This window comes from Gallus gallus, chromosome 5, assembly GCF_016699485.2.
Source record: "Gallus gallus isolate bGalGal1 chromosome 5, bGalGal1.mat.broiler.GRCg7b, whole genome shotgun sequence".
Taxonomy (NCBI): Eukaryota; Metazoa; Chordata; class Aves; order Galliformes; family Phasianidae; genus Gallus; species Gallus gallus.
The window spans coordinates 28,069,210-28,086,334 of NC_052536.1; the positions used below are offsets into that span (position 1 = coordinate 28,069,210).

At 39.1% G+C, this 17,125-nt stretch overlaps 1 protein-coding gene across 4 annotated transcripts in view; it reads right to left on the reverse strand.

Annotated features, from left to right (window-relative positions):
- RAD51B (RAD51 paralog B) overlaps positions 1-17,125 on the reverse strand; it is a 342,294-nt gene that overhangs the window by 160,075 nt on the left and 165,094 nt on the right. The window lies entirely within an intron of this gene.

Genomic DNA, 17,125 nt, shown 5'->3' on the forward strand with positions numbered 1-17,125 from the left:
CCCTTAAAAACAAGGTCTGAGGAGGTGGAAAGATATGTTGTCTTTCCACCTAAGACATCGAAGCATACTTAGGACCAGTCCTTAAGGATGCTGTATGAAGAAAGAAGGTTCACCTGCCACCAAGCCACAGAAGCCCTGGAAAGGATGAGGTACAGTGAGCAGTGACACTGCGTAGAATTTCTGAAATAGCAGCAGATAAGAAAAACATTCTTCCTAAAGGCAATGTCAGCGAACATTTTACAGATGCTGGATCTCTTGTTAGTCATAGTTTTAATAGGCTAGTTTGATAATGATATGAATGTGCTTTATTCATACTTAAATACGCTCTACACACACACACAAAATCTACTATTAATTCTAAATTCAAGGACATCCTTCATTTCACTGTCATGCTATGAACATGATGAAAACTGTTTAGAAAGTAGTAGTTAGGAAGGCATCCCCTGGATATTATTACCATGACACTCTGCAACTTCCTTTCCTGTCAGAAGGGCTGCACATGATAAGCATTTTGAATGGCAGTATCTATTTAGACAGTCAAGGCTTTCAGCTAGAAATAATGTCCAGATATCCAGTACCTATTGGAGGCCAAGGATTTTTCAAAGCCTTATATGTTGGTTTTAAAGGATGTGCTTTAGCATTTCTAGCCAAAGAAATTGCTAGAAGAGACTCATGATCACCTGAACTAGATGATGAGAATGGACTGTTCTTTACCTAGCATACAATTTTTTTTTTCCAGTAAGGATAAGTAATTCTCAAGATGATTTGTGAAAAATTATTAAATGAAAAATGAATCATATGAAATTAAATCACAGGTTCTGTGAATGAGCAACAGAATTTCCACAATTTAGTGTGGACATATAAATACAGATTTAAGTTTCCACCTAGTTAGTATCATAAAAAGAAAGATCAGGAAACAAAAATAAGTTGTGCAGATATTTCACTGTGCAATTCAGAAGTCGAAGTCAGTAACAACAATTTACTACAGAAACATAAGAACAGAATTTGTTGAAAGTGTAAGGAATTTACCCATCCAGTTTCTCAAACAGTTTGTTATTAAAGTGACAGCTTCATGCAGCACAAGGCAGAATATGAAAACTCTCTCTTGTACTTCAACTTGCCCACCTTACTGATTGCCACCTGCAGGTATATACGGCCAGCTGCTAAAGCAGGCAGTAGGACTGGGAGGGATGTAGTCGATAGCAGATCTTGGCCTAGTCACCTGAACCATTTCCTATCTGTAGCTTCCAGCCATTTCTGATGAACAGAAACACATTGACAACATGCATCCAGGGCTGTGACCATACTCACTAAACTGTAACATACATTCTTTGCTCCAATATACTGGCTATGCTGAAATATTTCTAAACCAAAAGTGGTAAAGATAAATAAATAAAATTAAAAATCAGTATGCTAAAAGATTAACATTTTATGAAAACACATAGACGCCAGTAAGTGTACTAACAGACAGTCTATATTGATACCTGCCAGGTAGACTACTGGTAGAGCAAGTGACTTTCTAAAAATCAATCAGCTAACAGCTAAGATTGTTTGTAACTGATGATGACTGCTTTAGATTATATGGATTTTTTTCAGATCTATGACTTTTACTGTTTTATCCTTAATCTCAACTCTAACCAGACATAAATATTTCAAGTTTTATGTACTCTGACTTGAAGTTTACTTGTAAAGCAAGAATGATGAACACAAGTCTGAACAAATTGATGTCGATGCATAAAGATTGTTTACACACTCTACTGCATACAATTCACTTCCCTCAATGCCATTCCTTTAAGCTGAAATGTAAATACCTGCCTACCAGCTCTACAGCTGCATTGTTTAAGAGCCTGGGTTAAGAAGAATCACACTGTATTCACATGGGCTGCTCTGAAAGTAACGTTTCCATTTTTATCATATTGGCCCATGATGTTGGAAGTGGATGTTGGTGGTATGGCAGTAGCGGTTGAACCTTCCCACCAGCAAAAGTGGGTTACCTCCACTGGTGCATATTTTTACAAACGTGGCATGCAGGCTCTCTTGCTCATCACTGGCAAAAGGGCACAGCTAATGGTGGTGACTACACTGAAGTGCAAAGCAAAAAAAGTTTCCTGTAGCAGAGAATTTGCTCTATCAAACAGTGCTGTTGTGCTCTCTGTAGCTGCTGGAGTTTCCATGGAAATAAATAGGATGCATTACTTTCGGAGCAACCTACATAGCAGAGAAGAAACAGTGCCTATGTGTGCACAACAGCCCAGTGAACTCTGTCCCCTGTCACACTGAATACACATCCTAGAAATCAGCAAAACCTAGATTATGACAAGATAATTATAACAATATAGTGTATTTATTAACCATCTATTATAACAGTCAAAATCTTGGGTAGCTTTGTTTGTTTGCTTGGTTTGTTTTAGTTTTAAGTGGATAACTACAAGGCAGGCACTTGTGCTACCTTGCTGCTGTTTCTGGATTTATCTTTTGAAGAAGCAGACGCAAAAACACTGTGGAAAACCTACACCAAAGTTCACTTGAAAAACAGAGTTTAATCCAAACAGAATCACAACCAAATAAAGCCTTAAAACCAAAAACAGTTCTAAGTATGCTGTATGAAGATCTTAGATTAACTGAGCTTGCAATGAATTCTAAAATACAAATAAATTCTAAGTGTACCTTTTGGGTTTTCACACTTTTGGGTTGCACAGCTTAGGTTATTACCCATGCAAGAGCTTTGCTATATTAATGGAATTAACATGCTGCTTTGATAGCATAAGTTTCTAAATGATTTTAAAGATTCTGGGGTCTCTTTGCTTTTCATATTAAACCTGGCATAGCTAGCAGCAGTAGTTCATTGCAGAGGACACGCACAATTTCAGCACTGGTTTAGAATAATGTGTTGCTCAGGATGCACGTGTTCTCCATTTGAGCAAACCATTGAAATAAATATCACCGAAATAAATATTTATCAACTCAGCTATAAACCATTTCCCTTTCATACTGGACAACAAACAGACTAAAAGGAATGTTAATGACTTGGCTATTCATTCTTCTTGTATGCCTCATTTAATTGACTAATGTCACATCAACTATACACATGTGGGACTTCTAAGTCCCACCAGCTCCAGTACAGTAAGGAAATCTGTTGCATGTATTTATTTTCCCAGTAGAAAACTACATCCCACGCTCTCTGAAAGGTAAAGAGCTATGTTTCCTTCAAAAAATAATAAAAAAAAAAAAATTTGAACTCTTATTATGTAGCTAGTTCCTGGAGGCAACAGAACTACAGCCCCAAGGGATCTGAATTTTCAGACACTGTGATACTCTTCTACAGGTCTCCCAAACACTGTGCTTTATGTTATAGATTTAGTGAGGTTCCATACTAAAGTCACACTTCCCATCACCCACTGTACCTGCTGCCTTGTACAAAATAGTCTTACATAAATTAACCTCACCACTACTTCACAGCAAAAATTCTCTATTATTTTCTGTGTTATTACATGGCAGAAGTTCATCTTGAAAGATTTTATCAGTGATGTAATTACCTAGTACAAAACTGCTTCATACAACCAGATTGAGGGGAAGAATTGTCTAAGATTAGCACCAAACCTTGCCTTACCTCCCAAAAGGGATGAATCACACACACTGCTTAGACAAAACATGTCTGAGTAAAGAGGACTGTTGGATGAATTAGATGGAAAACACCCTAATAGGAGAACTTTGTTTGTCTGAAGATGCTGGCCCAATATACAAATAAATTAAGTTGCTGTCCCAAGTACACATCAACAGCTCTCAAGAACAACAGCTTCACTTTTCCCTCCATTTTGTAAAGTATTCAGATTCTCATTTGTCTTTACTTCACGAGCATCTCACTGCGGCGTATCTAGCTACTGCTAGTTAGTACCTAGAAACACAAATCTTGCGTAGATATCCACGTACATTAACTTTTTGAATAGATGCATGTAATGTGATGAAAAGCACAGCAAAGACAGCAGAGCAGCAGGGTCCAAAGCTTCAGCAAGTGAGAATTTGCTCAAATACAACAGCTGTAGACACAAACATAAAGGAAAGAAGCTACTTACCTTCAGAGAGCCCCAGGTAGACAGAGACCTCCAGCAAGAGGCCCCCACCTCCACTGCCAGCCCTTAAATGGGGTTGGGGAAGGGGTGGATTCTGGCTCCACCCCTTCTGGTCATTTGGCTGCATGGCATGCACCTGAGCTCCCCTGGGTTGGCCCTGCCTTCCTACCAGGTGTTCAATCACCATTTCAAGCTGTGACTTAGGATTTCTGGTACAATGCACTAATGGCAAGGGAGGCAGAGAAAAAGAACATTTGGAAAATGCTACAGTTGGAGGGGAGAGGCAAGAGTGAAATGGTATCAGCAGCAGGAAGGGGAACACGTTGGAGAGTCTACACTGAGCTGGACTGCCTGGTAGGAGGGAATAGCAAACAGGTTGGAGCAAGCAAAGCATCACAAGAAGTTGACGGGACAGTAGAAAGCAATGAGCATGCTGAGTGCGTGCAAGAAGACCATAGGACAGACTTTGTAGTTTAAGCAGTGTATGTTTTACATTTTAAAACTGGAAAGATAGTATAGTAACACTGTGGAAATGAACTGAGCACTGATCCACAAGTCATTTTGTCTGTTTTCTCTCTTATTGTTTAAGTTTAAATCTCTCACAGGTGAGACTGCAGAATATACAGACAGTTCTAAGCAATTTCTATGGTTTTCGTATGGGGAAAAAGATGCTAGCATACCAGCTGAATGCCACAACAGCTTAAGACCCCTTAAAACTTCACATAGCAATGAACTTGTTATTTGTTTATGTCACATTATTATACTCTGATCAACTACATTAGTTTTTGTTAAGTTTCTGATTTTTTTTTAATTACATTGTGTTGGTCCTGTTTTTTAAAATCCTCTGTAGAGGTTTTTGTAGTCCTTGATCAGTTCAGTCTTGGAGATTGGTCTTTTTGTGCTTTAACAGAGCAGTGGAGATCAATTGGAAGCTTTAGTATGAGGTTGCAAAATATCCCTCCATAAAGACATGTTCTCACAGGAGATGCTCTGGATTACTTCCTCGCTTCACCTAAAAAGCAAATAATGACCTGTCCTGTCAGAAGGAATGCTTATTCTAACTAAAAACCTTCCTATAAGCTTAATTTCACTGGAACACAACAAAGCAGTAAGGAGAATTTGAAGGGATGAAGGGGTGAGTAGATACACCTATGATGAAGTGCTGGAAAGGTGCTACAGCTATCTGCACCTTTGTGTTCAAGTGATAGTAAAAGGGATTAAGTGTTTCAGTCAGCAGGCATAGGGAAGACTGATGTGGATTCAGGTGGAATCCCAGTTTCTTGTCTTTTACACTGTGTTTTCCATCACTGTCAAAAGAACGAGCAATTTGATTTGCAGACTCAAGAGAGCAGCTACAGAGTTTTAATTGTCTTGTGTTCAGACTGGATAGATATCACTATTTTTAGTCTCCCTTGCTGTTGATTCCCCAAAAGTTCGCCATCCATGGGACAACCCATTCAACAACTTGCCATCCTCCTGCCATGCTCTGTTAGCAGACACGCCTAGGTAGACCAATAAGAGGAGCTGATGTTTGGCAGAGGGGAGCTAAAGACAGTCGTTTCCTCCTCTCCTTGCTTTCTGAGTTCAGTCTTTCTGCTGACTGGCATTGACCAGACAGGGTCTCAGTTTTAATAGTTATGTGAAAAGGAGAAGGGATGTCTCTGATGTGCTTGCACTGAAAAGAAAACCCACCTCAGGCTGGAACAAGCCAAGAGTTGCCCGTTTAGAAAAGAAAACAAAAAAAACCTGGATGCTTTACATCAATCGAAGCTGTAGATTGTTTCACACTGGAACTGTGCATGCACACACACGCACCACAGGCTTCCCAGTGCAAGTGAAGGGGCTTATTAGAGATGAAAGGCGGCCTCACATCGCCCCTTGTGAGAGACCATTGTCCCCCTTTCTGCTACAGTGTTCTGTGAAGCTGTGGGAAACAAATGACCTCCGAGGCACAGCACTGTGTGCAACTGGGAAAGAAAAGGAAGGGGGAAGGGAGGCCTTGTTGTGGGAGGGCCAGCGTCTGCGCTGCCCCCTCTTCCAATGATATTCCCACTGTGCCATCCCCGGGCACAGCACGGGGCTTCTCAGGCCTCCAAATCTTTGCTGCAGTCCAGGCAGCAACAAAACCAGAGTCTCAGCTGGGAGTACAGGACTGCCTCCTCCAAGGGCACAAAGGGTTTTACCACCCTGCTTACTTGAGCTTAATGATTGGAAGTGTCCTCCAGACATCTTTTGATTCTACCTTTGCATACTATTGACAGGGGACAAAGAATCCTGCTTTACTTGTAAGAAGGGTAGGGACAGATCAATCAGCATAGAAACGGACAAGAAGTAAAGGAAGCACTCTGTAGAAGTGAGAGAAAGAAGGATGTGTAGCACACAGAGGAAAGGAGTGGCTAGAGCTGATGTTTATCCCATGCCAATTCTTGAACTTCTGGTTATGAGAGATGCTCAGAGCAGCAAAGGAGCTAAACAGTACTCAAATGCATGCTGAATGACTCTGAATACCAAACATCCTCATTTATTCTTTCTGGACTTTTCATCTTGTTTGCTTGCTTGCTTATCATATCTGTAGATCAGCCAACACTCTGTTAGTAATCACATCTCTGCAATCCCTCAGCCAGCCACAAGCATGGCACAAGTCAGGCTGAAAGAGCCAGAGGATGCTCCTGGATGCATCAGAAAGGGAATTCTCCTGGACCAAAAGACAACAGCGTGTCTCACTGTGACAGACAACAGCAATTTAGCTTGCCCTGAATTTCTTCAAAACCTCTTCCTGTACACTAGAAAGTTTGTGCAGTAATTAACATTTGAAGTAATTATCTTCCTTACAGGCTGAAAAAGAAGATGGTATGATTGCTGTCATTACTTCTGTGTTTAAAATACTTAGGAGATGCTGAGACAGTTTATTAGTGCATACAGTAACTGTGTATTGCAAAGTTGTTTTTTTCCCTTTGACAATCCTATAATTGATTATATTTTGGATTATAAAGCGTGTGACTGTTACCAACAGCACTACTAATCGCATCTTGAAAACTTTCAAAATGTTATATACCTTTCCATGATAAATTTTCTTTGTTTAGTTTAATAAGACTCAAGCTGGAGCCAGGCTCTAAGCCTAGTGCTACACTGTCTGACTTGCATATGCATTCAGGAAATACCCAGAGCTAAACAAAAACTGTTCTCAATTATTTTAAGTTCATAAAAACATCTCAGAATAAGGTTCTGAATCCCTTTTTAGTTAATAGAAATACGCCTACAGCTGGAACCCAGACTGCAGCTCTAGCCACCTCTTTCCAATGTCAACAAAATTTTCCGCTTCTGTCACAAGACTTTGACAGTTGCTACAACATCAGTGAATCAAGTCTTGTGGTCTTCTCCAGAAAGGTTGCGTTATCCCCAGTGCACATTCAAGGGGAATCAGCAGAAAGACATCTTCAGAGTGGTTACCAACCTATAGGTTACATTGCAAAGTAAACTAGATGGGGAGCGGAATGCTTCCCTCAAAGCTAGTCAAAAGCTAAACAGATTCAAATAAACAAAATGTGGATTAGAAGCAAAAAACAAAAACAAAAAAAGCACCAACAAAACAGCTCTGCAGGACACAGAAAGTCAAGTGGCAAGAAAGACAAAAAGCTGAGAGAGCCTTTATTAGTCTTAACTCTCACAATCCATTGATGGAGAGGAGTCTCCACCTCCGCAATAAAGTACAGATTTGTACTGACAGTGTTATTCCCCAGAACAGGATTATGTACTGCCCAATGTAATTGTGTAAAAAACTTTCCAACTTTGCCTAAGTCCTTCAGGAAGTTTATGGTAAAACCACGTACAGAAGCCAGGTCTCCAGATGGCTAGTCGTGTAATTTCAGAATACTTCTGAAAAGACTTGTGTGCGTATGGAAGCAATATCTCCGTATAATAAAATGTGTCACTGCATACATGGACTGTATCTGAAAGGCTGGAAACCCAGTCGCAGTGAAGAGGTCTGAGCTAGCGTCTAAGAAATGCAAAGTTACACTTCTGTCAGAAAACTTGCCTTACATACTGCCTTTCATGTCCCCTGTTCTTAGCAAACAAGAACTTTCAGAGTAAAATGAAAAACCACTTCAACAGAAAGTAGTAAACAAGATTGTGCACAACCTTTTGGTTCTGATAATCTCAGGTAGGGAATTGTCTGATGTTTTCTATTCCTCTTGTTGACGGTCCCTTCAATAAGTAACTACACATAGATAAGGTTAATGAAAATGATTGCACTACCTTTGAAACAACGTTTGCTAAGGACAGTAGCTACGCAGTGGCATGTGAGAGGCAGCCCATAATTTTCAGGATACCTAGCTGCAAAGAACAATAAAATATATTAAATATAAACATGGATACCAGGAGACTACATCCCTGAGCACGGTTATATCCACTCTGAGTATATCCAGAGTATACTTGCTTGTGTATTCTGTGGATAGAAAAGTATGATCGTAAATTCAACAAAATCAGTTCAAGGAGAATTACTTCAGTGCAGTAAGGCCTGCATTGATCATGCCTCCTCTCTTTTCCAGTCAAATGAAAAGAAGTCTGCCAAACAGAAAACAGGCAGCGTTGACCGATCCTGTAAATCTTACACATTCTTCATCGCAGTTGTATTTTGAAGTCTCTGCAAAGGCTACTACCTGAAGCAAGCCCAGTCACTTTTGTTCTGTTCTTACACTGGAGAATCAGTCCGCATCATAAATAATCAGGGCAGAGGGAAGGCAAGCTAAGTACACACGCTTTTCAGGCTGCATTTATTAACATGCGTCTCAACAATTTTCCAAAAGAATATATTCCCAGCTAGCAAGCTGTTTAAAGCTCTGTACTGCAAGCAGAAGTACCAATCTGGCTCTCATTTTTATGTGGTTTCAGAAAGCAGCTGTTTGTGTTTACAGACATCAGCAAACAATTCAGCTTTTTAATCAAACAAGGGCTGCTTGGGTGCCTTTGCCCATGGCTATGGGAATCAAATCACTCTGCAAAACAGACCTTTTACAACAATACTAAGAGGCCCTCAGCGGATGCAGAGGATTAAAGAGGCATGTTTTTTGAAAAATCAGGTTTACAGTCTGTAGCTCTCTCCATCCTGGGTGTCAGTAGCAAACTTCAAACTCTCAACAGGGCCTGGGTGAGTTTTCTTTCTTCTCTCTCCAAACCCCATTCTTTCTGTCTCTGGTGCCTATGTCCTCTTTCTTTCTTCCACAGCGCATACACAGATGTGTAATAGAATGTCAGTTCTGGTCTACTATGAAAACAAGTAAGGCAATCCAGCAGAGGATTTTTTCCTAACAACAGAGGAGTACCTTCCAATACGAACATTTGTATGACAGCATTGGCTTAGAAATCGAATAGATTGTTAGAGTTTCAGTTTAATTTCAGTTTAATTTTGTAGAGGCCTTTTCCCAGTGCTAGCCTGCTCGGAGCTGTTGCTGACAATTACAAGGTGTGTTGCAAATGTTTGTTTGCCACAAGAACAAGACAGTTACTCATTTCTTCAGAAGTAAATTAAATACTGTGGTTTCAATGAAGAGTCAAACTGAAAAGAATACAGGCCAAGGTTTCTATGATCTTGCACTGATAGCAGATCCACTAGCAAAGGAGGAGCACATGAACTCTGCAGCTGTAGATCTTAAAAGTCAAAGCAGCATATCTCACTGAGAAGCAACTGCCTATTTCCTCCTCTTTCTGACGATAGCCTAGTAATTACAATGGACTTACCTGCTGTATTTTGAAATACTGAACTCTGAGCCATGCTTTTGCAACTTTCTGAAAAGAACCATTTACAGCATACTTTTCAATCTACAATATTTCAGTCCACAAAACCTCCATAAAAAAAATGGCAACGTGAGCTATGAAAACTGCATTCTACTGGGACATTTTTTCTCTGCTAGAAAAGAAGCACAGAGTCCCGAAGAGCTAATATCCTAGAAGAATCCACTAGAAGTGGCCTAGCAGCAGGCATGGGGGGCTTCAGCATGAATAGAAAGGCACACAGCCTCTCTTTTACAGCCAGGCAACGTAAGTCAGATTTGTTAACGCTGTCTTCCTGTTTCCACCAGGAATTACACGGCACGTTTGAAGACTTATGACATTAGAAAAATTGTATTTAGGCTTACAGATGCTCTTCTGAAGAAAAAAGCTGATTAGGGCCACAAAGGGAATGTAAAAACCCACTTGAGCTGGTCTACAGCCTGATGGAAGATATTCCAAAACAACAGCCCTGCATCACCATGATCAGTTGAGTGTCAGACCCATAGATTTACTATGATTGCCCCGCTAAAAGGAACACAGATTCTCCACGTTCTGCCAATGAGAGTAGTGCTACAGAAATTAAGAACCCCTGAATGCTTTTTTCCCCTCAAGGCTGCTTCACCTAGATCACTGCTGAAAGATCCAGTGACCAGCAACCTGGAAACACTGTGTTTTGATTTTATGTGATATCTGTTCCTCTGGGATCCCTATCCAAGGTAGCACATAATCCTTTTCAATAAAGCAACACTGTTTAGGCAATTCCCAGGCCACCAGCTAAAGGAAAAAATAATAATCCTTAGCAAAGAATACACAAACAACTATCTGCGATCTAAAAGAAAACCCACTTAGATGCAAACTAAACAGGAAACTGAAGTGTCATGAGTTTAAATGAGGGGAAGTTGCAGATGAGTTCTGCCTCTCCAGAGAATAAAAACATTTCGGCTTCATGGCCACTGGCAGTGAAGAACTTTTTTATTCTGTCTCCTCAAAACCTGAAGTCTGTGATCTTTATCCAGTGAGTATGAGGGAAGATTAATTTCCTCATAATTAACTTCTTGGATCTTTTACCTTGAGCACAAGTTCAAAATTCCGCACAGCATCCTTATACAAAAAGCAGCCCCTGGCTTTCATAAACTAGGATAACCTTTCTCAGCATATGCAGTTTATTACACAGAGGAATGCCAAATGTGAAGTTGTGAGTTTATACAGACACACCACACTGTTTGTATAGGAGTGATTAAAAAACAGAACGTGCAAACAATGACTCTAATAAAAAGAATCTAAGAACAGAGCACTGTTTGTGTATCTGTCATTTTGATTCCTAAAAAGACACACTTGGAAGAGTTGAATATGAAATTGTTGTCAAAAATCACAAATGACCAGCAATGATTAAGGCAGTTGGACTAAATATTCTTTTCTGAGCAGTAGGGACAATTTCTACTGAATTTTAAATCCCTGCCTTCCCTAAATTTTTAAAATTTAATTTATAGGCATTTATTACAGCTGATATTGATTACTGTATTTAATACAATCCAGCTAGAAAAGGTTTAAGATATCATTTCCAAGCAATAACCCCACCTCTGTTGAACGCTGCAGTTGTAAGTGATGCACTATAGAGGAACGCATGACAATTCCTCCTGGCTGTGCCCTAGTGGATGCAATACTAAACTTTCCCATCAAAGCCGCCTTCACCTTCAAAAAAGGAAGGAATTTAAACAGCAAGGTAAGCTTAGTAATACTGTGATTATAAAGGTAAAGAAATCTAATCAACAGAAATTTGATTTAAAAACTCCACAACATATCACAGATAGCATTTAGTGAAAAATCAACAGCGGTACTAGCAGACAAAAGTCAGCTATCCGGTATCATCGGGGCCATTGCCCTGACTCTGACTGGAAATTGGTAGGTACAATTTTCCACACCACTCGGATGGAAAACTTAGGAACATGAAACTAATTCTCCCTTCTCTCCCCTTACTGGGTTTCATATTCAGGATATTTCTGGAATTACAAAATCAACATGCTTTACTTACAGCCATTGATGGCAATCTATGTGAATGAGTCAAACAATTTACAACTTCTATTTCATTAAGTGAGAATCAGAACACTTTAAAAACAATGCAAGCTCTTAAAGCTTCCATAAATAATAATCACTGATCAGGCTATTTCATTCCTTCTAGTTCAGGTTATTCGTAGTGAGCCAAAACACCCAAGGCATTTTAGGGAAGCTAGAAGCCCAGTGATGCCTTAAGCCCTTATTGCCTTAAGAAAATTACCACATGAGTGTGATGGGGAAATTTTACGTAAGACAGATTTTATAGTCTGTGAATTATAGCTTTGTTCTGTTCTTCTTCACCTTTATGTATCTGCATGACTGGAGTCATCTGGGACATACCAAAGGAGTGATTTGTTTTTCCATCTCCCAGTCAAAGAAAACAAAATGCAGCAGATTTTCTCCAGAAAACAAGCTTTTGTGATGTTTGCAGCCCAGTATTTTAGATAAGCGACAGAGACAAGCTTCCACTTACAAAAGCATTCATCTGCAACAAATGTAAGTCTTCTGAATGGGTCCTCTAATTATAAACAGCAGACAACTGGTATCTGAACTTACCAGTTTTGATAAGAATAATGCTACAGCTGGCTGGGGATACACGCTCATAGACAGGAATGAGGGTCTTTCATGCTGGGCACCACTGGCCCCTGGGTCTTGGATCCCAGTATCAGTGCAGTCAATGAGGCTTACCACTACAATAGGAGCAGAGTGAATGAAGAGCAGGTACCGATGAATGTAGTGATGTCTTGGCTCCTAGTCATGCCATTCATTAAGCTATTGTCTGAAACAACGAAGGAATGGTAAGGCATTGCTAAAATAAGCGGGTGTTACAGTGTCACGTGATCTTTCCTACCCCAAGACTAGAGGAAAGAAAACCTTCAGCTTAGCAATGTGCTTCCAACTTCCAACCAGTCTGTGGTTACGCTCAAAGCACAGCTTACAACTTATTCCATGCTTACAGCTGCGTGTGCTTATAATTAGCTTTTTTTTTTTTTTTTTTTAAGACAAAATAAGATTATGCTGGATCTACAATTACAGAAGACTTTCTCCAAGTTTTCTCAAAGTGTTTCCAGCATGAGCTCCTAACGAAGAAACCTAGGATTACATTGGCTATCATCAGACTTAACCTTTATAAACTCAGTCTTCCTAAAGTGAAGTCATATGCCCATCTGTGATTAGCAGCACATCCCTGACGTGGGCTACAATATAAAATGACCCCAGCACCGGCTACAAGTTGAAAGTGTCCATAGGTCCTTATGCTAGTAATATCAGCGTGCAATTTGTTGGACAGATTCTGTAATCCATACATGAAGGTAGTTGTAGGTTTTGAGTTTATCCAGCATTAACTGCCTCTAATAGCCTAGTTCAGTCCAGACATAACAAATGGAAATGGCTTTAAATTATCCTTCCCCTGAGACATAATTTCATAAGAGAACAAACTCTATATGCACAAAGAGAGATTCCAATGTAAACATGTGGTGGAAGCTAAAAGCTGCAGCCAGAGTTAGGGCAAAGCAAGGGATACAATTTCAAAGGCACCGCTTTCTTTCCAGTTCACAATATATATATTCTTTTCCACTGACTTTTCTGCCCTTCATGCTCAGAAGACCATGTATATTTCAGAAATAACTTTCTAACTTTTTGAGATGGGCTCTGTTTCACAAAGTGACCCCGGCTAGGGTGCAGAATCTACAATCATCACGGGCTAATTGCAAGCAGCACCACAGTCATTACCAGCATCTGACTGTCAGCATTTAAAATTATCTTTCATGTTTTCAGCAGATGGACTCTAGAATTTGAACTTTTTTATTAGCTAATTTGAAATTCTTAAACCGCAAGGAAAAAAGAAAAAATACAGTGTATCATAACTCCAGTATGAGGGAATATTTGCTTTTTTATTTCTCAAGATTAACGCAATATAAGGCCTGACTTTATGAGATGCCAAGCAGAGTGAGAGAGAATTTTTGCAGAGAAATCCAATGCCAGTGCTAGCAAAACCTGTATTTATGAACTCTAATTTACCTTCTGACATCCTGGCACTCCGACAAACGCACCGATGAAGACATTATATCACAGCCATTATTACTTGGAGGTTTGACTTTATCACCTCTCAGAAAAACTCAATACCATATCTAAGAAAACTTCCAGCAATTTTTCACAATACAATATTGTCTTCTTTCAAAACTGAAGCTTAGATCTCTAAAGGTTAGTCACTTTGGTAGGTTTGTCTTTTCAGAAGAGAAGCTGTTTTTAAACATTGCTAATATTCAGTGCTGAAATAGCACCATAAGATAATTTATCTATTTGAAGATGATATGGTGCTTTGTGTAACTGGCCATGTTGACTGTGTTGTACTAGTAAAGATCAGAAATTCCTCCATCATTGCAGGCCTATGATTTCAGAGCATAGTTTTTAAATAGAAAAAAATATATGTATTGAAGTATTTTCTGTAATGAATACACTTAAGGATACAAAAAATAAACAACAAGCGGTCAGAAAAAAGATGAAAATACCAAATCCAGGAAGAAAAGGGCCATGTTTGTATAAGGTAACATTTGTATGCAAATACTACACACTGTAAAAGTGGCAGAAGGGCAACCACTATGAGTGTTTAGCATCCAACAAAACAATAGCCTGCATGTACAAAGAAATATGTCATGTCATCAATTTTTGTGCAATATGCAGCTTTATGTCTCCTACTCTAAGAGTTGTTATACTTCTGTTACTATGAGAAAGATGTGAACCAGCTAAGATGTTCAGTTAAAGAACATGTGAACAACCACCCATAATTTCCATGTTGCCAATATTTGCTATCCATAATTCTGTACCCATATTCTTTTACAACTATGCTTACTATCTCAAATTCTACCATAATCAAATACAGTTAATGAAAGCAGTACTCAATTTTTTGCCTTCAAGACCAGTTTTTTGCTTTGCTTAAGATCTTTTTTTTTTTTTTTTTTTTTTTTTTTATGAATGGTTTACAAAAGACAAGGAATTTCCCAAAGTAAAGTACTTCACTAGGAGACGGAGAAAGATCTGGTAACCAAAGCAACTCCAAAGTAAAACATAATGACCACTCATCTGAGTTGCCTGGATATATCAATTGTTAAAGACTTCTGAGGATGTAGTCAGCAATAAATCCATCTACAAGCATATACACACACACACATCTTCTACAATATACTAAAACACCTGTGTACTTATGTATGAGAGACACAGAACGTGAAAGTTACAGCTGTTTCAGACATTCATCACTCTAAGGACATTTTCTGAAAGGAAACTGCATTTGAATTAGATACTCCTGTCTTTTGAAGCAGCTTAGCTTAGGCAAGTATGAAAATGAGATTTTAAATTACTTTTAGATCAGCCACAGCAACTAAGTAAAGGGCTTCACAAATGTTAGGTGAAAGCTTGCTTTAATTTTACTAAGTCACTTTTGTTTGAGTAGAACTTTGATGTTTTCTATTAAAACAATTGTTTCTTAATTCCTAGCTGGCAATTAATCATACCGTATGTGTATATATGTATATATATACCCTTTCCCATTTTCTAACAGACATCACAGACCTCCTCCTCTCTCAAGCCTCTTTGGAACCTCTGCTCCTTCAGTTGCCTATATAGATTATCTCGGATAGCATATACATGCAGCATTACGTATGGATATATCTAACAATATCTCACAGGACGCTTATGATTATGTCTTTCTATATGGAACTGTTTATAGCACTGTAATAGGATAAAAATAGTAGGACTAGATAGCACTTGCATTGATTGCAATCTGTAGCACTGTCATGATAAGTATCTTTCGATCCCTGGGTGGCAGAGTTAAGACATTTTGGTATGACCTTGGTCCCAGGGATATGAACATCACTCGACAAGGCTAAAAGCAAAGCATCAAAGGTGAAGGGAACCAGAATTCCACGTGTTGCGTGCGTGCACTCTGTCTCACACCTGCTTTTTCAGGCTTTCTGAGGTCCTATCAAGTAAGTGAACATTTGAAAGTATCTTTCCTTACATAAACCATCTGCAAGATACTGTTGCATGCACTGGGAAATAAACCTAATTTCTGCAACTTCAGAAATAAAAGATTATGAAAATGAGCAGGAAGACTAGCAGCCAAAGAGAAAAGAAAGATCCATTATCACTTAAGCTGGAACTCAGTCAGAAGGAAGTTGAAACCACCACTTCACCATGAGATATTCAGGAGAGACAGTTATTTCTAGGGGAACTGAAGTTGCACAAGAGAGTTTTGACACATAACAGGAAACCAAATCAAAAAATGAGATGCTAATTCAGAATTAGACACAAGCAACAGCCACGGTTTGCTGACTCTCCTGTCTTCTTGCCAACTGTAGCAAGAGCATGCCGTTTGCAAGTCTGATTACTTCTTCCTTCTGAAGGCACAGAAGTCACAAAAAAGGTCACTTTTAATCTGAATCCCGCTTCCAAACATAGCAGAGCTCAGGCATGTTGGGAAATAAGTGCCATAGACTATTTCTGTTAACAGAAGAGGATGATCCCTTCATCTCTTCTCATCTGTGATCCTTTACTTCCTCCTGCTGAATAAACTTTATCTGTTTTTTATTATAAGGTACTTATTGAACAAAAAAACCACAATACCATAATGTTCAACAAATGAGATTTTTCTCTTCCCATTCCACACAGACAACCCCATACACAGAACAGAACATTTTAAAGGTGAACAAATTGTAGCAGGTATTTGATTCAGAAAATTAAAAACAAACAAACAAACAAAACAACAAAAAACCTCAACGCATTCAGGTAGCTAGCTATTCTTACACATATCATTGTATAAACACTTCTGTAGAGAAGACCATAAGGAACTGTTCTGGACTTTCTGAAAGGTGAACTGAGTGAAGCAGCTTTCAAAATTTCCTCTTTCCTTTTGTACATTCCCTTAGGCTCTATCTCATTAATCCAACACACATGAAATCTGGTCACCCAAAGGAAGGAAAATCTAGAGGATCTCCTCTCCTGTGCTTGCCATCCTCTGACTTAATGACTTCAGTGCTTCGTTTGCAAAGGTTTTGCTTCTGTAAGCAGTCTTTCCAAAAGTCTTTATATGAGCTCCTGACTGACCAGTAGCTAACTTCTTCTTCAGCTGGCAAGCTATAAGGATCAATCCCATTGCTTCAATACTGGTTCCATATATTAAAAGTTCAATATCTTTATGTGACATGACATAATATGGGAGAAGATACTGATTT